The sequence below is a fragment of the Aquila chrysaetos genome, chromosome 9 (genome assembly GCF_900496995.4).
Source record: "Aquila chrysaetos chrysaetos chromosome 9, bAquChr1.4, whole genome shotgun sequence".
Taxonomy (NCBI): Eukaryota; Metazoa; Chordata; class Aves; order Accipitriformes; family Accipitridae; genus Aquila; species Aquila chrysaetos.
In genome coordinates, this window is record NC_044012.1 from 6,938,479 (window position 1) to 6,954,341 (window position 15,863).

At 39.7% G+C, this 15,863-nt stretch overlaps 1 protein-coding gene across 3 annotated transcripts in view; it reads right to left on the reverse strand.

The window, feature by feature from the left end:
• WWOX (WW domain containing oxidoreductase) overlaps positions 1-15,863 on the reverse strand; it is a 548,624-nt gene that overhangs the window by 152,785 nt on the left and 379,976 nt on the right. The gene's annotated exons all lie outside the window — the stretch shown is intronic.

The window sequence follows — 15,863 nt, forward strand, 5'->3', positions numbered from 1 at the left end:
ATCTGTTCCTCACATTCTTGGCTGCAACTGTTGTTACTAATGCCTTTACCAGGTCCAACTGGCCTATCTCATCATCTTGGTGAATGATATCCGACATTCAGGAACAGCCCAGGAACACCAGCCACGCTTCTTATAGAAAACGGATAGTCAGCACCTGAGGGGGGAATATCTGGTCTATACATTTCTACCGATATTCCCCAAAGGATCAGCCAAAGGTACTGTTAGTACCGCAGGTCAGTCAAACACCTTGCACGTCCTCCAGATAGAGTAAAGCAAGGCTTGGAAAGGGGGATTAGAACAATAGAAATGTGTTCAGCTGTGAAATTAAAAGTAGGACAGCATGACATGCAACATTATGTGTTGAGCCGAGTCAAAAGCAGTAATTAGGCTAAGCTAAAATACGAACATGCTTGTAATCAGAACAAATGCGTGTTCTGTCTCCGCCACATTCGCCCCTCATAACAAAATTGGTCGCCTACCCATCCCAAAGCACCTCGTTACCCTCCCCATGTCCTCCATCCCACCTGCAGCGCCTCCAGTCCCTCCTATATCTTCTAACCACTGTAAGTCCGCCTTTCCTTGGAGTCCCTATAGAATCACCTCCCCAGGAGCCCTTTGCTCCTCCGTGTTCTTTCCCTACGCGTTGTCCTGACAGCTGGGCAGGAGGTAGCGCTTGCTGTGGCCAGCCTGGAGCTATGCCTCTGCCGTCCGGCTGGCCAGGGCACACATGCCAACTGGCAACCAGCAGCTACTCAGCAGATGTAAAAGCTGAATTTTTCGTACCTTTCCTGCAGCAAGAGCGCTAATTTGAGTCTGTGTCTTCTGCTTACCTGCCAGCTTTCTGTAATTTGGGAGGAACGCAGCTATCTTGAGGCTTCAGACCTATTCGGTTGCAACTAGCCTGAGTTCAAAAGTTATTGGGAGGCACTGACTGACAAACATGTAGGCAAACTAAAGAATAAGCATGAAAATGCAAAACCAGTTTTGTCATAAGAGCACAGATGTTAATAAAAACAGCACCACAGCAGCAGGTTCCAGGCTGCAAATATGGTGAAGAAGTCCACACAAGCTTCGTATCATTCATCTAAATAAGCATTTGCAGTATAGCTACAGACCAAAAAGCACAGTACGTGTATACGTGGGCACACATTTAAACTCAAAATAAATTGTCTAGCCCAGAAAAATGCAGTGGATACACAGTGACCACAGACAAACAGGAAGACAATAACTGACTGAGAGAGTAATTTTTTGGCTTTTTGAAGTGAAACAACCCAACGAAACGCCACAAGATCAGAGTGTTTAAGTGACTACACGTTTCCCCTGCCACGTTCTGAAAAACAGCAGACTCTGTTCCTTTGACTTCTTGCAGCCTGTCCTTGGTCACAAAACTGTAACCTAAGAAAAAAAATGATTTAATTACTAGTGTTTTGTCAATGACATGGTTATATATCCACTGCGAGGTAAATCAACCTGAACTTTGCCAGAGAACAATGCCCTGAAATGATTGTGAAAGCAGCCTAACATGTCATTTTGGGACACTTTCTATATACCTCACTTTTATAGATCTGAAATTAGCTTTTCAATTTAGAATACACAGGAAGTAAAAACTGTTATAAATAGTTGATAGGTGAAACATCATTCCTTATAATGCCAAAGACCGTAGGATATGGGGCAGACCAATTACTATACTGAGCAATGCAAAGTATTATCCGCTGGCTTTATTATAATAACAGGTTATCTGATTACAGCCTGTGTTTTCTGGCCTCAGCACAGACTACATTCTCCCACGCCACTGGTGGTACATTTTAGAAATCCATTAACAGCTAATTCACCCAGGAAACTTGAGATTTCTGTATTGAAGCATGAAAATTAACATTCCTCATGCGAACGTCCAGTTGGAGCAGCTGTGCTCAATGTTTTCTCAATAGAACCTTCCAAAAGAAAAGGAGAAAAGGGAGCACCTTTTCATTCTCATCTGAGCTTATACTAAAAATCCTCCATGCACCTGTCCTACAACAGATGCAGAAATTTAGCTATAGGGTGAGACATAAATGCAGGAGACATTTCCCTCACTCCACAGCCCCCCTCCCTTTTTTTTTTTTTTTTTTTTTTTTTTTTTTTTTTAAGTTTTGAAGCTAATGACAACGTTTTTGTCTTTATTGCATCAGGCACAGGCAAGAAGTAAAAATCTAAGCGGCTTGAGGAAATACAATATCTATCAAACTCATTTGCTGGGTATGAAAAGTGGCATCCTGATTTCTCATTTCATCGGACTTTTTTCACTTCTTTGCTAGACAGTTTAAATATTTAACAGAAGGCTAATTTGGTGTCCTGTCTATTGGAAAAGTTAATTTTAAAAAGCGATTAGACATTATTGGGGCTTTGAACCCCAGAAAGACTCCTTGCAGATCCACATTGGTTGAAATGTAGTGCTGTCATAGTCCAACAGCAATCATATAATTTTTTTTTATTTTTTTTTTTTTTGCTATGTCAGGTTTCACAGACATGGCATGAATTTCTACAAAATCCCCTGATACTGGTCAAGGAAGGCAAGTATCACAGCAAAGTAATGCAACTTCAGGACCAAAAAAGAGGTTCCTGCAAAATTTTGACCATAAAACAGAGGTTTGAAAACTTACGGTCTGTGGGTTTGTGAAGGTCATCAGAGGGAAGGAAGACCGTAACAGTAGTAAAAAGGAAGTAAATTCAGGATGGTATTTCTAAGCACTGCTTGGCATTGCTTGAAGTAGCTTGGGTTTTTTACAACTGACTTAAATAGAAGTAACCCATAGCCAGATTCTTGGGACAGTACCAACCTCAATGCCTTCATAATATTACCTTTTCCCATAAGCTGTTACCTCACTTTCCCACAAGAATGGTATGTGAATACAAACGAAAGACAATGCGGTCCCGTCTTGAATGGGAAGCGAGCTGTGTCCTGCAGTCATAATTAGGGAGGGCAGTGGCCCATGAAATCTTTTCACCAGGAGAAGATCCACACCATAAAAATATCTGCAATCCTGTGGTATATGGTGTACTGTTTTATAATCAATATTCATTCATAACACTCTATAAATGGGCATTTTGTAACCTGATGCGGAATTTAAACTGCACTTTGTTTAAAAAAAACAGTTTTGAGGGTAATCGAGGACAAAGGCCAGAGTAGAAGTTTAGAGGTTCTCTACTGATATAAACCAACATAACATGGGCGACCAGCAAGAAGCTGTTCTGTTTACCTGCAGTGTACCGAAACCTTCAACTGGCCTTTACATGGTGAAGTGTTAGAGAAGAGACCCAGCATCTTTGAACTAAATTAGATCAATATTATATGCAGGACAGGATTTTACGAGGGTAGGGGCAGAAAGCTGTCACTTTCTCTTAATTTCAATAAACCATACACAGCATCTTTTAAAAATTAACTAGCTCATAAAAGTTCATCAGTCCTGAATTGTAATTAATTTCTGTGTGCAGAAAGATCATTTGCCCATAGGTGTTGCTTACTCATTTAAATCAGAGCCACTGCAGCTACCTGACAATTCTATTAAAACAGTTCTTGATGAATCCTAGCTTTATTTAACAGCTTTAAACACTGAAGCATTAAAACAAAGCGGTGATACCCATATACTAACACAGGTAAAATTGCTATCTGCCATTCATCGACTAGGTGTCGAGGTAGAACAGTACATGGGGAATTCCTGATCTCAGCTACAGCGTAAAGATCTTGAAAGCCTGACACTAGTACAGAGACAAAATTCACACACGGTGCCCTCATAATAGATGTCAAAAACCAACCAAACAAAAAAGGACAAATATACTACACATACACCTCAAAACAGGGGTGACAATACTTGTCTCTCCTTATCCAAAAGGACCATTTTTATCCATTATATACACTACTGTTCAATACCTCAGCTCAGCTAGAAAAGCAATTCTTCCACCATAATGACATAACCAGTATTATTATATATCAAGCCTTTTAAGAAATCTACAGAAAAAAGATCCCATTATTTTCCACAAGAAGCTGCTGCTATCTGTATTCAACAAGCTCCTATAAAAGCTTCCCACATGTTATGGGAGAGAACGTGTGTTTTTTCAGCCACGATCATCTCCTGTTTACTCATGAAAAAATACAGTGTGGCATATTGCTGAATTGTATGCCACTTACAGCTTTAATACACATTTTTGCATGGCTGATAAAATGCATTTCCTCTCCCTCCTAGCGTATCTATGTGCTCAGTGAACGCAGGAGCGGTACCCCAGGCCCCAGTGGAGTAGTGCCCGTGACCAGGTAAGCTTACACTCCCGGTAATAGTTTCTTAGCCCTCAGCAAAATACGTTTTCACTATCACAGGAACAAATTCTCCTAAACCCTGTGGAAAGTCAACATCTAAAATGCCAAGCCTTCAGATTCAGGGTTCAGATACCCATGTATGTAACTGGAGCCTTCGAACTTAAAAGTTCAAAGCTTTTGTATCTTTCCAAACCGGATCCAAGCAGGGCTCATTACATCTAAATAACAGTGTCTGCAGAAATTTCAGGAATAAATAGTGAGTTTGACCTTGACTTGATCTCTCAGTTTCCACTGCAGAGGAAGCTCTGAGCTTCATGTTGGCAGCAATAGGCTTCTCTCATCTATGCTCTGGTCTTAATAAAGGCTTTTGTAAGCACATCCAGGAGAAAAAAAATTGTAACATCTATAAGGAAATAAATACATTTCATTCAGTCTTCTATGAATTACAAATTAATAAAATAATACTACTCTCTTGTCATTTTAACGTGGACTCCATAAAAAAAAAAATTGATGTTAAAAACACCAAGCCACTTGCTCCTTCTCCCCCATTCGTATGTCAAAAAAAATTGCCAGGTAGCCAAGTTCAGCATTTGAGGTTTAAGAAATGTCACCCTTTTCCCTGCTACAATCTACCCTTTGTTTTGAATATGACATGCTTCCAGTGGGGTATAAACACATGGAAGAGCGTAATAGAAAAAATTAATTTTAACACAGATACACAAGGAGGCAGAATTAAGCTAGTACAGATGAGCATGAAGTCTGACCTTTCCCAACTTTTGAGTACTGGAGGTTTCAAATCAGACATTATTTAATACACTACTTTTTAAAATTTCTAGATAATGTTCTGAATTTAACGCCCACTTCAATATTCCATCGATGCCTTCTTTTGTTCTCTTCTTAAACACAGGCAGTTTTGCTTCACTACCATCACCCTTTATCTTTCTATCAATTCTGGTCAAAACACGTTTCCCAAAAATCAAGGCCTTTCTCCTTGGCTCATTAGAGGTAATGACAAGTTGCTATCTCATAGTATTCTCAAAAGTTTCCTCTCCAGAGCAAACGGATGATTTTAAAGTATCCGCACAAATAATACTGAGTAATACATGTTGTCTTTTCACATCAGGCTAGTTACAGGTTTAATAGAGACCTGCACTTATCCCAAGTGGCATCATACTCACTGGTAAAATTATTGCAACATTGGGTTGTGAAAATACAGAAAAAATACTGACAACACAGAAAGAACCCTCTTCCCACCCAGTACAATATAGAGATGTTGGTGAGTTCAAAAGGCATCAGAGACAGCTTTATTAATGCAGCAAAAATACAGTCTTTGAGTTTAAGAAGCAAAAATACCCATAAAATAGCACTAACCCACCAGCCTTAAAAAAATGAAAACATTTTGTCTATACTTGAACTCCTCTTCCCAGATGACCTCCTGCTACATAATGAGGCAGAGAATGGCCTCCAATACTGGAAGCACATAAGAAATAGTTGCCTTCATATCCAAATTAGAAAACAGGCTCAGTATGTCCCCTCAGCTAAACAAAGGCAAGTTAAAAACTCATATTCTAAAGCTTGCTCTCAAATTTTGTTCTGAGTTTTCCTGTAATTGTAAGATAAAAAGTCCTAATTATTAGGGAAGAACAAATGCAAACAGAGGATTCTCCCACCCATCCCAACATCACATTGTGGAGGATGCAGATACAATATATGGCAGAAATAACAAATGCTTTATTTTCCACGTGCTCTCGCATGATTTATGAAAGGTCTACCTCACTGTGGGAAGATAATGCCATTTGAAATGGTCCATTTCATAAATCTAGCCTCCTCATCCCTAGCTGCATGCAGGACTACTATGAGCTCCTGAATCCAATAATGTTTTCATCCTCTATTGACAAAAAAGGACTTTGTTTGGAGTGAGGTAATGATGCAGTTATAGAGGAGCAGCGGCTAAAGCTCGGTCTCAGGGGCTTTCGTTGGCATACCGTATTGCTGCAAAGGAGAGGAAACTAGTATAAACAGAAAGAAGAAATAATCAACACACACTACATCCCTGATGTCTTTTTAGTGCTAGTGGCATTAATTATGATGTGTGCCTAATCTTCTGCACTACCACATAACCAAATGTTTTGCCTGAATTTTCTCTTCATCCCCACAATAGATTTATCACTGGGAACCCAGCTATTTCCTACTCATCTGTTCACCATCCCAGTATATCTGCTTGTTTATCTATCTGCAAGAATGCTTCCAGAAGATGTTTCTGTGCCAAATGGGGTGGTTGCTGTAGATGGGGACTAATCATAAACGTAACTGAAATTTATTGTACTGATTTTTTATGTTGCAAACAATTGCAGAGGGTAGAGAGGAAAATACTTAGTATCCTCAATATTATGGAAAAGTTTTGAGCTGGGACTGGAAACCATTAGAAGCAATGCTTGGAGAATGGGAGTACAGGGAAATCAAGAGGCAAAATACGAGACGAAAATGTTTCTGGGAGCATTTGACATGTAAATGCAGCCAACAGAAATATTTAAAAGGGCGTTATGTTATTAGGACTATTTAGGAAAGAGGAGCTGGAAGCCCCACAAGTTTCTCATTTCACTTTGGAAGAGTTGGTCGTCCTGCTCATTTTGCCATCCCTGACACTCTGAACAGTAGCAAAGCAAATGTCATTAAAGAAAATTAGGGGTGTATCAGTCAATTTTAGATACCAGTTTAGTTTTTTGCTTTTGTTAGGGAGCTGGAAGCTGTACATGGGACTGGCAGTATGTTCGCAGATTTCATGAGTAAATTTTGGCAGACTTCTCATCCTACTGAAGTGAAATTTAGTGCTTTGACCAAATTTCACTCCGAGTGTTTGAGCAATGCCATTTTTCTACACTTTGCTACCCACGGTTTCAGAGGCTGATGAATAGGCTTTGTAGAACATGAAATTTCCATGGTTTTGGCAAGAACTTTACAAACTATATACATGTTTTGAACTGTCACTTTGAGATCTTAATTTACATACTTTGACTTGTGCATGAAAAGCAATTTCAAGGTCAGCTTCTGTGAAGAAATACTGGGTAACTCCATTAAAAGTCTACTGGCACTTTGCATATTTATTTTTCTTCCCTGTAGTATGCACGGGATCTCATAAATCAGGATAAACAAACATCAGAGGTCACATATAGGTGTGCACAGTGTATTTCTACACATAGCATGAAGCTATACTGCAAATACCAGATTGCCTCAAGAGTAACAGCAAAGAAACATTGCTCCCTAAAATATATATTTATTTCTAGAAGTACAAGGTTGTGACCAATGTCTGTTGGGAAGGATGGGGGAAAAAAAAAAAAAAATCTACAGTCCTTGCACATTTGTGGAAGGCACCGTCTCTCATGATACATGGAGCCCTAGCCCTGCCTGTAGCACAGATTATGCAAAGAAAACAAAAAATAAGCCACCAAACATAAGAAATCGTAAAACAATGACAAAAACCCACCAGATGTTTCCAGACATCATCTCCCTCTAGAGAAGTGAGATTTTATCAGAGATTGTGGAAGTCTTATTGCAAACATTTACTAGATGATACTCTGAATTCTTCTGGAAATGCAGTCGGGCTGTATTGCCTTATCAACACAACTCATCACCTCCAGGACTGCTGCCTTTGCTGGTCACTCTTCATCCTTTCAAAACCATATCACTCTCGGAAGCCGGGGAAAAACCCCAAACTCATTACAGTCATGAGTTTTTGTCACACCTGAGGCTACAGATTGTAGGAGTGGAACTCTAAAACATGGCAGAGTTATGACAGCAGCATTGCTAAAACAATGGAGATGAGAACACCAAAACTAATTTACTTAGACAGTAGAGATGACTGCTTTCCACCAAGATAGGTGACACAAACTGTAAAAGACCATCCTGCGCTAGCAGATAACTCTAGGCAAAATGGCTACTACCTTACTATGCTATTTTACCATTTTGGGGTTTTTTGAAGGCTGCAGCCATGTGTACAATACAGGATAGGAATACTGTATTTAGGGATCTGTTAAAAATCACTTCATTTTGAACTTTATTTTTGCAAGTGGATTGGTACAAAAATGAGTCTGACATTTGTTGGAGCACCAACAGTATAGAGCTGTTATTACATTTAGTTGTAGAAGATAGGTCCTGAAACTGAAAAACTCCATCAAAGACTTTTCATATAATGCTATGATTATACAGAAATTTAAAAATATGGCCTTTGGCTTTGCTGAAGCATATAAATCCCTTGGTCAATTGCACGCATGGAGGTTTGTAAACTTGATTGCTCTAAAAAACCCCAACACGCAAAAACTTGTAATTGTTGTGTTAAAACCTGCTTTTTCAGGAAGAATCATGGTGGCTTTTTTTGGTTTCTGGGTCAAACTACCAGCGTTTGAGATGTCAGATAAGGAGTCTGTTGAATATTAGAGTGTAAAATCTTAAAAACTTCACTTACTGGAAAGAGTTGCAGCCCACTGTCAATGCCTTCCCCAGTTGTGGGAGGCAGGAAGGAGCGATAACTTTGGTGTCTACGGACATTAATGGAGACCTACGTGTACTCATTTCACAAGAAATAATCTCCCATTATGAACCACAGGCCAAAGTCAGGTCTTCTCCTTTGCGTATGGTTGTAAGTTTTGATGGGACAATGCTCCTAGTTTCCCTATGTCTCATAAACTGAGTAGACTTTGATACACCCACTACCTTGATTATCCCGACTGACAAACTCCAGGCCTTAAAGAGTGATTTGATGTTCATAATGATCAGATTTCTTCCTAATACGAGTTAGGACAGATACCTACCAACAGGTTTACGGCCCCAAGGAGCAATGGTGGGGATAAGAGGGGCATACCACAGGACAGTAGTTTACCACTACAACTAACTCTCCATCATCCAAATTACTGTGCCCCGGTGAACATTCTGTCTCCTTTTTGACCGAGTCAAGACAAAGAAAGGCTAGCCCACGACTTGGCACAGAACAAGGCACGAGAGAATGAGCAAGCTGAGGATCAATACAAACAAAATAGAGGTGACATTAATTGCTTGGAGCATTAATAGACCATGTGAGAGAGTAGAAACTAGCTTAGTTTTGAAAACCAAGGGTGTTCACCTGCCTTTTGTGATCTGGTTTTGCTAGAACAGCCACAAATGTCACTTTTGCCTGTCGAGCTCTGCGCAGCCTAAGACCAGACTCTGACAGAGAGATGGCAGCAGAAGGTTTCCCTGGGGTGCTCTGCAGGGGGTGAATGTAGCATTAGGGACCCCAGGATGCAAGAGATGAGTTAGTTGTACCTCATTTTTGTTCCGTGATTTTTAATACTTGGCAGCATGCTCGGTGCCTCTTGGTGGGTTCATTGTAGTTACTTTAAACTAAACCCAACCAATTACCAAACCCATCCAATTCTAAATATATCAAACTTCAGTTTTAAGAGCTTATTTTTCTAAGGCTACTCTTGATCTTTTACTCAGGATGAATCACACTTAGACCACTGCTTCAATATTTTTCTTTCAAGATCAGTGATTGCTGGACACTTCATGATTCTGAAGGAATAATTAAAAAAAGAAAACTTCTTCTGTAGAAAAGTTCTCTGCTGGCAAGACCAAACTTGGAGCCTCAGCACTTGTAAATGGCCTCTGAGAGCCCCCTGTGGCTGTTGACTGGTAAAGAATGAAGTAGTTGTGTTATTCTTACTGCAAACATTTACCTTCTGAATCCCCTTGCTAATGAAATCAGCTGGCAGTGCTTTAGTTACGTTTAGCTAGCAGAGTATAGGCTCTGTGCAGCCATGCTGCTTGGGCCCCAGCTCACCTCCTCTCTACCATGGTAGTATATTTATTTTAACATTTGACAGTATCTATCAGATTTTAGAGAGCTTGTTTAATGACCTTTCCCAAAATCTTCCATTCATTTCTTTAGTTTCTCACTTTCTCTCCCTTTTTCTTTTTAAAATAAATTACAGTTATAAAAACAAAGCCAGCAGAAGGGAAAATATTCAGTACCTAGAAACTGAAAATTTGAGTATTTGCTTTTTATGGGGCACTGGAGTCTCCTAAAATACCAAACTGCTAGAAAACTTAAATGCTGAGGACAAAGAAGTTCACTCAGTGGCTATGCAAATACACTACAGTTTTGAATCTCTTTGAAAAATAATTTAAATACTTGTGTTTCAATTTATGGTCTTAAAATGCCTGAAAAACACATTCCTACTTTTTAAATGGATTTTTTTAAGCGAGTCTTAAATACACTTTGATTATTTGCATTCTTGACATTATGCCTACTCAGGTATTTTGTACAGCAATTTGAAAGCAGAAAGGCAATTCCTAGCAATACCAACAGGTATATATTGATTTAACAAACACCTCCTCTTAAAGATGCACTTTCTTCTTCCCATGGAAGAGAAAATGTGAATTTAAACTGAATAAAGCCAAAAGCTAAAACACATTGTCTATAATGATTTCTTTGATGGAGAAAGCTCAGGTTCAAGTTCATTATCTTGGTATTTTCAGAGGAGTTTGCCTGCAGCTCTTAGGAACAACATTTAACTGAATTTTATATGTGAACATTAAAGAAACAGTAATGCACAGGTATAAAATAAGTGATCAAACTGAAAGTAAAGTGTACAGCTTTCTCCCTGTTAGCCTACACAGTTATTATCTTTTCAGAAGATGTCAAAACCTTTTCTCAGGAATTCTCATTTTTCATACATTTTGGAAGTAGATACAATTACTTTAACAGCTCTCTATAGCACTAAGACATCTGTAGCAAAATCGGTTATTTACTTCAAAGCAAGAAGATTTTGAAGGCAGAAGGAAATGGCAGGCAGAAACAGAGGTCCAGAGACACTGCTACGAAAACTTCTGGGTTTAATGAAACACAAATATAAAGCGTATTTTATGTGTATATACAAAGGACAAAATATATTTGTAGGCATATATACTGTATAACCAGAGGCCAGAGTGATTAGCATTCTCTTTTCAATTCCTGACTGGAGCTTTAGTGTAAAACACAAACTGGGATGCACATCCCTACAGTCGTTACGTTAGTTCATCCAAGTCTGCATACTGACTCAAGTTTAAGCGCATGCCCCTGATCTCTTAAAACTAGGACTTGCATGAAAAATAGTCCAAAGTACAAGCCTTGCAATACCCAGGAAAACACGCGCACCAACATATATTCCTCACACACGCAGTGCAGGCTCAGTGTGAAAGGTACTTATGGAAAAAAGGTATCGTACTGTAAAGAGAACTACATTTGAAGGAATGCAACTCAAAGGGCAGGACCATAGAAATCTGCTTGGAAATTGGACACAAAAGTCATCACAGCCCTGCGGCTGCCATAATTTATGCCTCAAACATTTATGTGCATCCTCCCCTTTTCCTCCCCCTCCTTCCCCTCCTGCTCTTAAATTTTTCAGCTCCTTCAAGAAAACAAAACACTCGTGTCGCCGTGGTCCCTCCTGGAGTCGTAGCATTGCAGCTGAGAGCACATCAATGTACCAGTCTAAAGCTGCACTTTCAAGCATTCGTAAAACAAACAAAAACAAGCTAGGGAAAGAGACAAAAATGTTTGTTCCAGGCTCAAATTCAAAGTATTTTACGAGAGTCAAAGTTTTATGCTGGCAAAGGTTAAAGTGGCAGAACACAGTCCTGCAAGCAAGGAACAGCATCGTTTGCACCAAGGACTGCAGTGGCCAGAGGGCCGGGGATGTTCAGGTGCTGTCACGTATTTATTTTTATTTTCCTTCATCAGAACGGGAACAAGGTACACCTGGATTTTGCTGGTGAGAGTAAAACATGCATCTCCCTATACTGGTCCTGCAGAATTTGTGTCCCTGTTTCTAACTAGCCGGGCCACTATGTCCCAGGTCCCCTCCTTGGTCTGAGCTGTCTCAAATCCAGATCTTCCTGTTGGAGCTGCACCACTATTCTGATTACTGATATATGCTTTGTAGATGTGCACTATGATTTGAAGACACGAAAAAGCCCACATGGTTGTGTTAAACTGGAGTAAGAGGAAATACAAAAAAGGTGACAAATAATCACGCGGAGGCTTAGAAAAAAGTGAACAGATTTCATGGAGGTTTACAGCGCTTGTTTTATGACTGAGCTCTACATAGATGCATCCGCATGTCAGATGTGCAAGAAAAGCCAGTATGGTGGTACTTATACTCAATTTTTATACCTGAACATTGTTGACTGATTTTACACAGAGGTAGTTACATTATATAATTTGCTGTGGCCTTTTTACAAGTTGAACATCGACTCAATGTTATCTAGTCTGATCACTTCATAAACTGCTATCTAAGATACTGAAATAGATAGGATAATTAAAATAACACACTTGTATCATAGATAATTTGTCCCCCCAATATTAGAGTCCCCTTATCTTCTATGATATATTTACAGCATTTTCATCTCAATACCATTGTCATTACTTAGGGAACAGAAACATTCCCTTTCAACAGCAAAACACAGTTTTACTGCAGCTAAAAAAGGAAACAGATATAAAATCTTGGACACAGACAGCTAGTCAAGCTTAACCATAGCCTAATAACAAAGCAAGCAAAGTGGAAAATGTATACGCTGGTGTCCCACCATGCACTGCCACGCTTTTTATTAAGGAACAGCCTTACTTTGTTAGGATTGTAGAAGGGGCTTCGGCTCCACACACCAACATACATAACAAGCTACGGAGTCAGGAATATTCTTCACTACGCTATCCTACAAGAATCTAATTGTTAATTGGACACAAAATTAGCTTGAAAGTTATTTTTTTTCTCCTTTGCTTCTGTTTTCAGAGTTCAGCTCCTAGTGACACCTGCCAGGTCGGGAGTAATCAAGTTCCTAACCTTCATGCTCCAGGGAGACGGCTGCTGTACAGCCAAATACAGAGAAATAAACCCAAGGAGAACAATTCTAAGTGACAAAGCTGCTAAGCTACAGCAGCACTGACTTCCCTGCCATAAAGCCTTCCAGCAGCAAAACATGGCTTCGGAGGAAAAGACAACAGCTTCTTAACCTGCCGGTACAAGCGCAACACCGCTCCTGCAAATAAGTCAGATTTGCATAGTTCCAAACAAAAATAGTCTAAGGAAGGAGGAATATTTTCCTGTGAAGCAGGTCCCAGACTTGTTTCTTGAGAACCGTCTTTTCAAAACTACGAGCCGCTACAGCGGGCTTTCTCTGCCCCGTACGCACGCAGACAAAAGCCGAACACGTCTGCGCTGAACGACTGCCTACACCTTGGCAGCCCCAGCTGCGACCCTGTGCGCCACCCCAGACACTAATCACGCCATACCACCCTCCCATAATCACACCGGGGGAGCCACCCAAAGGTCTCCAGTAAACCTGGAGGTCACCCCCTCGGAAAGACTCCGCAGCGCTGAAACGAAGCATAAGCGGTGCGGTAGGACGGGAGCTCGACGCTTATACCACCGCTCAGAGGTGCCACGAAGGTATCAGGGAAGAGTTTTGTTTTGCATCTAGAAAATGTGCAGCTGCTAAAACCGTTAGCTCTTACTCCAGCGATGGAGAGTCTCAGTGTAGGAGTACAGCGACAGTCAGTATAGCATTGATAAGAAAGGTCAAACAAATAAAAGTGTCACACGAGAATTTGGGAACACAGCTCATGGTTCCAAGACGCAGCTACAAAGAACGATTAAGGTAAAAATACTTAACAGATTTGTACGGTACTAGATTTTGCTAAAGGGATAGTAAAAATCGGAGTTTGAAGAGATGCTTTACAGAACCAAATACACACCAAGTGTTGCGAACACTGCTGACAACTAAGTTGCTCCTAGCAAGATCAGAACAGGGGTTTATTCTTCCTTTATCAGATTTGCCTTCCAAGTCTCCTTAGAGCAAAAGCACCGACATATACACAAAGTTTCATCTTTAAAACCTAGGTGTCTCCACTAAGCTCTCCTCTGGAAAAAAAAAAGCATGAGAGGATTTTTTTTTTTTTTTTAAACAGATATTCTTCTGTCCCTATGCCTTGGAAAGAGGACATTTGTCACACAGGCTTTTCCTCACCTCCTGAAGGTAAATACTGGACATGGTCATGCTCTCTCCATTTAGGGCATAAAGCTGAAATACACCCCTATCTGTCTGCCCCCCCCCCCGCCAGAAGAAAGGCAAGAGGAAAAAAAAACCCAACAAAAATCAAGATGCAAACACTAACTAATTTTCTTAGATAATTCTTCTAGTACCTTAGATGGACTGAATGGTGTGGTACTAAACAAACATATTTTGTTCAGTCTATCAACTCGGCATGGCGAAAAAAAATAAAGAATTCATAAATTACATAAATACTTACTTAAGGCTGTTTCTCAAACTTCTAATTCTGTCTAAACCTCGATAAATACTTCCAAACTCTTCTGAAATTGAAATGGCAAGAATTAAACTAGAACTCTCAGCAACAGCATTAATCAGTGAAGAAAAGCAGTACAACAAATGAGGCTATTTTGCCTCCTGTACGTATCCATTTTGACACAGCACATTTCAGCAGGTAATGTCTGTTCAAAAAGCAGCGTTTTTCCTGCAGAGCTAAATATCCTCATTATAAGGTTTAAAAACAAAAAAAAAAAAAAAAAAAAAAAAAGGGGGCGCAAGGATTTTCTTAACAAGAGACCATAATTCTTCAAAAATTAATGAAATGCTTTCTTTTATTACCCCTCTGCTAAAAAGTGTTAAGTGGAGATAAATGCAAAATTTGGCTGGAAACATGGCCTATTTGTCAAGCTGTAGTGATCACTAATCAGATTTAGAAATCCAGATCAAAACAAGAGCTGAAAAAAAAGAAGGAAGGGGGTATGAGGAGGAGAATACGAATGAGACTGAGAGAAGGTATGAAGAAAAACTTCTTTCTCCCACAATTAAATAACAACAACATAAAACAAAAGTAAAACATGTTCACTATAACCGAGGACAATGCTAGCATGGTTTGAAAGTCAGTAAAGAGTAATTGTACATGCTTTTGTTAATATGTTCCACTAGGATTTCTCTGAGCACTAGAAGCTGCTCACTGGTTTTGCATAATAAAGCCAACCTGAGATCAGACACAACAAAACTGCATTATTCCCACACGTATTTCAGTAAAGAAGTCAGAAAGTGCTCTTTGGAATTACTACCATGATCAGCATCGAAGGATTTACAGACGTAATAAAGCTAAGAGAAAGCATCACCGACACCGTCTCTCCTTCATTTTCTTCCTAGAACAACTAACTTTCAAAGGAGGAATCACGAAGATTAGTGGGATGGAGCCCTGATCAAAACCAAGACTTTTATCACATCATTTCATTTATAATTCTATCAGATTTGCTGAATTCTTGAAATATGGTTGATATGCACTAAATGGAAGAGAGATAAATAAGCTGAGAGTGCTCCAAGGAAAACTGCATATAGTTTTTCAAGGCCAAGTTAAAATTTACTTATGCAGCAGATACCCAAAGGGTCTTTTGATGTTAAGAGCTACCTGGGATAGGAACTGCTCTAAACCTTTTTAAATCAGGCACAAAACCACCTTCCTATTACCTAATTTTACCACGCTATCCATAGCAAAATAACC